Source organism: Arvicola amphibius, chromosome 1 (genome assembly GCF_903992535.2).
Source record: "Arvicola amphibius chromosome 1, mArvAmp1.2, whole genome shotgun sequence".
Lineage (NCBI taxonomy): Eukaryota > Metazoa > Chordata > Mammalia > Rodentia > Cricetidae > Arvicola > Arvicola amphibius.
The window spans coordinates 70,616,773-70,624,042 of NC_052047.1; positions in this window are offsets into that span (position 1 = coordinate 70,616,773).

The window sequence follows — 7,270 nt, forward strand, 5'->3', positions numbered from 1 at the left end:
AAAAGTTGCAAATAGCCGGGCGGTGGTGGCGCACGCCTTTAATCCCAGCACTCGGGAGGCAGAGGCAGGCGGATCTCTGTGAGTTCGAGGCCAGCCTGGTCTACAAGAGCTAGTTCCAGGACAGGCATCAAAAACCACAGGGAAACCCTGTCTCGAAAAACAAAACAAAACAACAACAACAACAAAAGAATAGCTGACACTTTACATATGTGGATCAGCAGTCCTTGCTCCCTCCTCTCCATGCCCGTGACAACCACCATTCCACTGCTGCTGGGAGCCTGACTGCTTTACAGTCCTTGCGTCCGTGGTACCTCGCAATGTTTGTGCATCCGACTGGCTTACTTTATTGAGTACGACATCCTCACAGTTCGTCCATGTTGGCTGCATAGTGCAGGTTTCTCCTTGAGACGAGCGTTTCACTGGAGGGGTGCAGAGTGCCACTGTCCTTCAGTCTTCCCTCTGTGAGGATTTAGGGTCCCGGAGCTTGACTGTGTGTGGACATGGGGGACATGTCTCCTTGAGATCCTGACTTCTAGGTTAAGGATGTCACACGAGGGTAGAGAATTTGCCTAGGAAGTAAAAGGTTCAGTCTCAACTATGGCAAGATAAATAAATATAAGCCAGTAGTGGATAGCTGGGTCATCCAGTAGTTTTGTTTTTGTGTTTGGAGGCATCTCTATACTGTTTCTATAGAAATAGTTACATTGTGCTCTTCAAGTTGTCCTTCCTTTCTTCCTTTCCAGAAATAGGATCTCAGCCCCCCAAACAACACAGGCTGTTGTCTCTGCTCTTGGGTGCTCACCAGGACTCAGTAAGACCCTACTGCTGGAGACTCCATCCACTTGAATCACAGGACATAGAGACATGAGGTTGGTGCTGATCAGGAACCGTACAACCTGCTGGTCAGCTTGTATAGTTCGCTTGTATACTATGAGAAGGTGCTGTGCAGGCTGCTGGGTAGAGGGGTGTGGTGTCAATAATTTTCCCTAACTGTGAAACCTGTGAACTATAATCATGACCAACATGGCAAGATTTGTCCATGGATACAAAGGGGCATGAGTGCCTTAGGGGTAACCAGCCACATCCTGATCATATTTAAGGCCTGCACCACAGGAGGAAGCACGTGCCTGATACTGGAAATCTAGCAAAACAAAACAAAGCAAGCGAACAAAAACCTGTGGTTAGGATCATAGACCCCACCCCCCCCCCCCCCCCCCCCGACGGGGGGGGGGGGTAGGACTGCTACTATTATTCTGCTAAAAGCACAGAGTTATCAAACTGCCCTCTGAATTCTTATCTCTATACCCATAGATTAGTACAATTCTCAGACCTTATCAGGTAAGAATCTCAAGCTGCAGAGGGCGGTTAAAGCAGAAGCTCACAGCTGATCAAAGGGCAGAGTCAGTGGAGGCTCCAATTCCCTCCTCCCAGCCCTCTAGGCTCAAAGCTCAAGGCTCCTCTGAAAGATCGTAAAAGTCAGAGCTATGGAAGGACCTCACAAAACCCTGTCTTCTGGATGTGGAAAGGTCACCACGCTCCTGAAATTGCCAGCTGCAGATGAATGCAGTCAACATTCCAGCACAGAGGGGGAGGGGCTCAGCAGTCCTCACTTCTAATTCAGCAGCTATGGACAGCAACTTGCTTCTGGGGGAGGGCGACTCGGTTTTCTTTAAGGGTGTAGCCATCTACCACGCTCCTGTGCAGGACACCATCCATACCCAGGACAATATAGGCATCAGCAACTGGACTTGATGAGTTACTTAAAAAAAAAAAAGATAGGAAGTTGGGGACAGATTTGGTCAGTAGTTAGAGGGTGGAGCTGGGTGAAATGATCAAAATACATTGTACGAAATCGTTAAAGAATTGATTTAAAAGGACCCCAAAACCAAAAACTGCTGGGCAGTGGTGGTGCAAACCTTTAATCCCAGCACTCAGATGGCAGGGGCAGGCAGATCTCTGAGTTCAAGGACAGCCTGATCTACTACAGAGCAAATTCCAGGACAGCCAAGATTACACAGAGAAACCCTGTCTTGAAGAGGACAAAAAAAAAAAATTAGAATTAGGATCTCACTTTGTAGATCTGGTATCTTGGGATCCCCCTGCCTTACCTTCCCATTTACTGGGATTTCAGGCACGTGCTAACATGGTCAACTCAAGGTATTTTTAACAATAGCTTGTTCTGTTTAATTACCAATATATTTCAAACAGTGTACAGGAGCCACAGAATCCCTGGCTCTCAAATCAATGACTTACTGCGTGTGGGACATCACGATTTAGTTCAATGGTCCTTGTCATTGAGATGGTGCTGCCATAGATTCTTGTGCCACTGGGAGACACGGCCTGCCCCGTGGAGACCACCCACCTTAACAGGAAATAGGGCACACATCGTCTGTCCTGACTGGACTGAAGCAGTTTCAGCTAGGTGTGGGCTGCTGGAGGGAATGTGTGGGAAGCCAAGTGTCACTGCAGCCCGCCACTGAGCCCAGGCTCTCTGCTGTGCCACCACTTGCTGTCGAGACAGTCTAGGGCCACACCTGCCTTTTAGCAAATGTCTGTTACGTGTCTCATGTATTTCTCCTTCTCAGCTGTCAGGCTCAGGTGTGAGGGTCATCTGTTTGGTTACACAAACTACATATATTCATGTCACTTCGTAATGCCCACCTTGCCACCCTCTCATGCTCTCTTGCTGGATTCTTGGCAGTGCTGACCCTGTGCCCAGCACCACCAAGTGCATCTTGTAATCACCTCCCACTGCCAGCTTTGCCCAGCTGTCCCCCAGGACTGCCCCCCAGCCAGTGCTGGCCTGGAGCTTGTCAGAGGTTCTTTTAGCTTTAATTGATTTGCTGCAGGGCCATTTCAAGCTCTCTAGTCCAGCTTTTTCTATGCCCATTGTCCCCTCTGTGTTTGTGTGCAGGGTGGAATGCTGAGTGTGTTGGTTCTGCCCTGGACTACATGTGGCTGAGACCGGTCTACTGACCTCCCTCTAGTCCCTGGCTCCTCTGTCCCCACTGTCAGAGGTCCACCAGCCTCACCATCTGTTCTAGAGTCACCAGCTGTATCTGGATTTACCCAGCATCAGAAAAAATCCCGCCCTTCTAAGCCATCCACCAAAGCCTCCAATACACCTTATTTCCAAAGTGCTGCCTGCGGCTCTTTCTGTCTTCAGTGTACAAAAAGGTTAACTGATTTTGGGAGCGAGTATCCATTTTGATAAATGCTCCTGCTTCTTGGGTCAGACAAACCCTGGAACCCCTCCCCTCTTCATTCTCCAATGGAATTGTTTATTTTTAAACGATATCTTATTAAAAGCCTACTAAGATAATAAACAATTTAAAATGAAAATCTTTCATACAAGGTCCTATCACCCAGGTGCACCTGTACCCTGTTTTTTTTTCTGGCTTGCTATTTTTCTGTTTTCTACCAATATATACGTCTATTTCTGTGCTGTAATTATATGGTATAACATTAGATATAAAACACCGAAAGCAACAGTTCCTCCTCCCTGCTTGCATTATTGCACAAACGTATTGCCATGTTTTCGTGCTGTCTTAGGGATTAGCAATTTAAATGAGCTGATAGGTGTTCTGTGGGTTGGTTAGTAAGCAAACTCATATGAGTAGCTCCCTTTTTTTATTAAGACTTATTTTTTATTTTCATTTATGTGTCTTTGTCTATAGGAGCACATGTCTTGTGTGTGTGTGGGGGGGGTACCCAGGGAAGCAGAAGAGGGCATCGGAGCCCCTGGAGGTGGAGTTACAGGCAGCTGTGAGCTATGCAGCATGGTGCTAAGATGGCTCAGTCTCTGGGGCTCCAGTCCCCAAATCACTTCTACTCAGTAAACCTTCAGGGCCACCAAACAGGTCTCTTCCCCACGTGACACATCTTCCTCGGGCGTTGCAGGTCTCTGCTTATTTTCTTCCATCCTTCCCTTGTTATTATGTTAAGACAGGGTCTTGCTATGTGTCTGGGACTGGTCTTGAATTTGATTTTTTTTTTTGTGTGTGTGTGTGTCCAGACTGACCTTAAATTCACAGCGATCCTCCGGCGTTGGCCTACAAAATTTCCAGGGCTGCAGACATGCGCTGCTGCGTTCAGAAGCGTTCAACCTTTCGACATCTCGGGAGGACATCCGCATCTACAAAGGAGTTAGCTGGTATCCACAGCTCTCCTGGGACGTGTGTGGCTGAAGGTTGGACACACTGTGTGTAGGCTCCAATGTGATCGATTCCTCGTAGAGCATAGACTTTGCAATCGCCCCTGTGCATGCTGCGCGGTAGGGGAGACCTCCCTGCTTGCCTGGCTCCTCATACCACCCCCAGGTCGAACTCCAGTTGCCTTCGGTATGACCCAGGACCGCATCGCAGAAGTCCTGCTGCAAGAAAAGTTTCATCCATCCAACTCTGTCCACCTGCTCCGTCCTTCTTAGCATCTCGGTGTGGGTGTGGCAGACACCATTATAGAATGCGCAGATTAGCTAGAACCAGTGTTTGAAGATAATCCAGTGGTTGAAAAGGCCGCAGCAAAGGCCTTTGTGCTGGGTAGAGCACCTGCATGGTTTGGTGGTACCCCATGACAGGTGGACCCAGAGAGGGTTGGATGGCAGCAGAGAAACTGAAAAGTTTTAGCAGGCAGTGTAGTAAAAGTTTAGTTGATTTCCTCTTTTATTTAAAATTTTTACAGACATCCTGGTGTGGTGGCATTTGCCTTTAATCCCAGGACTAGGGGGGCAGAAGCAGGTGGAGCTCTGTGAGCTCAAGATCAGCCTGGTCTACAGAGCAAGTTCCAGACCAGCCAGAGCAGTGAGCCGTTGTCTTAAAAACAAACAAAAACCTCACAAACATTTCCCAAGCTTTGTAAATAGTACTGACGAAAGAAGTCTCTGAGATAATGAGATAAGGAGGTAGGCCGGTGTGCACATTTATAAACAGGAATCACAGGTCTGAGGCCAGTCTGGGCTCAGACAAAACAAGAGAGTGGAGGAGGTCGGAGAAGTGGCTTGACAGCAACCCAGAAGGCAGTATGGGACTTCCATTAGCCCAATGGGGGAAGACTTGCCTAGTATTGGCAAGGTCCTAGTTCTGTTGAGACAGGGTTTCTCTGTGAAGCAGTCCTGGCTATCCTGGAACTCACTCTGTAGACCAGGCTAGCCTTGAAGTCACAGAGATCCACCTGCCTCTGCCTCCCAAGAGCTGAGATTAAAGGTGTGCACCACCGCTGCCTGGCAAGGCCCTAGTTCTAGTTTTAATCAGAGAGAGAGAGAGAGAGAGAGAGAGAACTGAATTTCTCAAAATCTATTATCCCCAAAGAGACAGCATGCTGGCAGGATCAAGGAGTGTCCAAGCCCCAAGGAGTGTCCAAGCCCCAAAAAAGAGGGAAAAACAAACACATTGGGCTTTCACTAAAATATTAAACTTTTCTCAGGTGTGGTGTATAATCCTAGCATTGTAATCCCAGCATTTGAAAGATAGGGGGCAGGATTAGCTACATAGTAAATTGTGCCTAGCCTGGGCTTCATGAGATCCCGTCTCAAAAGACAAAAGCTTTTATACATGGAAAGATACTATCAAGAAAGAACTAGGCATGGTGGCACATGCCTTTAATGCCAGCTCTTGGGAGGCAGAGGAAGATGGATCTCTGTGAGTTCGAGGCCAGCCTGATCTACATATTGAGTTCCGAAACTGCCAGAGCTATATAATGACACCTTGTCTCAAGTAAACAAAACAAAACAAAACAAAAAACAAATGAGCTTTTAATGATGCAATTGAAAACACACACATGGAATTAAACTCTGTCTAAATAAAGAGCAGACTCTCCTGAGAGGCCTGAGAGCCTGTGTGTTTGGGAGATCTGGAGCCCTCACCCCTAATCCTTGCTTCTCAGGCCTAGATCCCTTCCCTTGAGGAATGAGACATAGCTCCTACCTAGCGGACCAGTTGTGCAGATAAACTGTACTGTGTTATATAGTGTGATTTTGGCATGTTTGGAAGTTATCCTAAATTTGGCTTTGGGTAAACTCTGCTCTTGGGCTCACATACTCGGAAGGGGAAGCACGAAAACCATGGAGAACCCATTCATCCATTCTAAGAATGTCCTAGCCTCCCACTGAGTGTGCCACTCCTTTAGGCCACCTGCCAAGAGTGGCATTCTGAAAAAGTCACCAACCTTTAGTAGGGAACAACAGAGAGGTCCACATAACCTGAGAGTTGGAGGGCCGGCCACTTCCAGAAGCCCAGTTTTATCCTCATGGAGATGCCCAGAAAGGATTTCTGGAGCATCGCTCCCCCTCCCCCGCCTTCCCCCAGAACTCTCCTTCAGTGCTGTGCCTCAGAAAACAGAGAAACCAGTGCAGCCAGGGAGTAGAACACCACCCCGACTTCTCTAAGGGAGAGCCAGGCTGCAGGGGTGCCTGGGAAGAGCATCAGGCATCTCTGGAGGGAAGAGTCAGATGCAGTGTTCCGGACAATTGAAGGGTGACAGTCTGGAAAAGAGAAGGGGCAAGACAGCTGCAAGCTTGGCTGCCGAGGGGACAGCAGCTGTGAGGGCAGGGTGGCCTGTGTGTCCTCAGCACACCCAAGAGTGCCCTGCGAAGGGATTGGTGCATCTTTCCCACTCACAGCCAGAACTTTGGAGGTGGGTGGGCTTTGCTATGGGCCCCTGTAGTCCCAGCTGTCCCCTTTGACTCAGTGAAAACCAGGCCCTGGGCTTGTGGGTCAAGGGCCTCGGGCACTCTGACCCCTCAGGAAGATCTCACAGCTGTGCCTTCCCAGCTTAGCGTCACCTCTCTTCCCTTCCTTGCTAGGGCAGGGCTGAACCCGGAAGGGGAACGAGGTCTGTGGCAGACGGACCGCCTAGGAACTGTCTGGGAACTTCATGTGGCATTCTATCCTCACCCAGAGTCCCAGGCCAAGATGGCACATGAAGTAGGTCGCCCCCTGGTGGCCACCCATCTTAGTGGCACAAGACCCAACCCATTTTCCTGGTCAGACCTTGGCGTTCATTCATTCCCACGCGCCTGAAATACTTGCTGAGCCTCAGCCGTCCCTCCGAGTTCTAGAGCAGTGCTGTCCATATGGTAGACACACACACCCTGCCACCTGAAGGGTAACGAATGCAGACAGAGACCTATGGTTGGTGTAATGCACATTTTGTGTCAGAGACTTAGTATTTTAAAAAAGGAAAATGCGGGGAGGGTGCTGGGCGGTGGTGGCGCACGCCTTTAATCCCAGCACTTAGGAGGCAGAGGCAGACGGATCTCTGTGAGTTCAAGGCC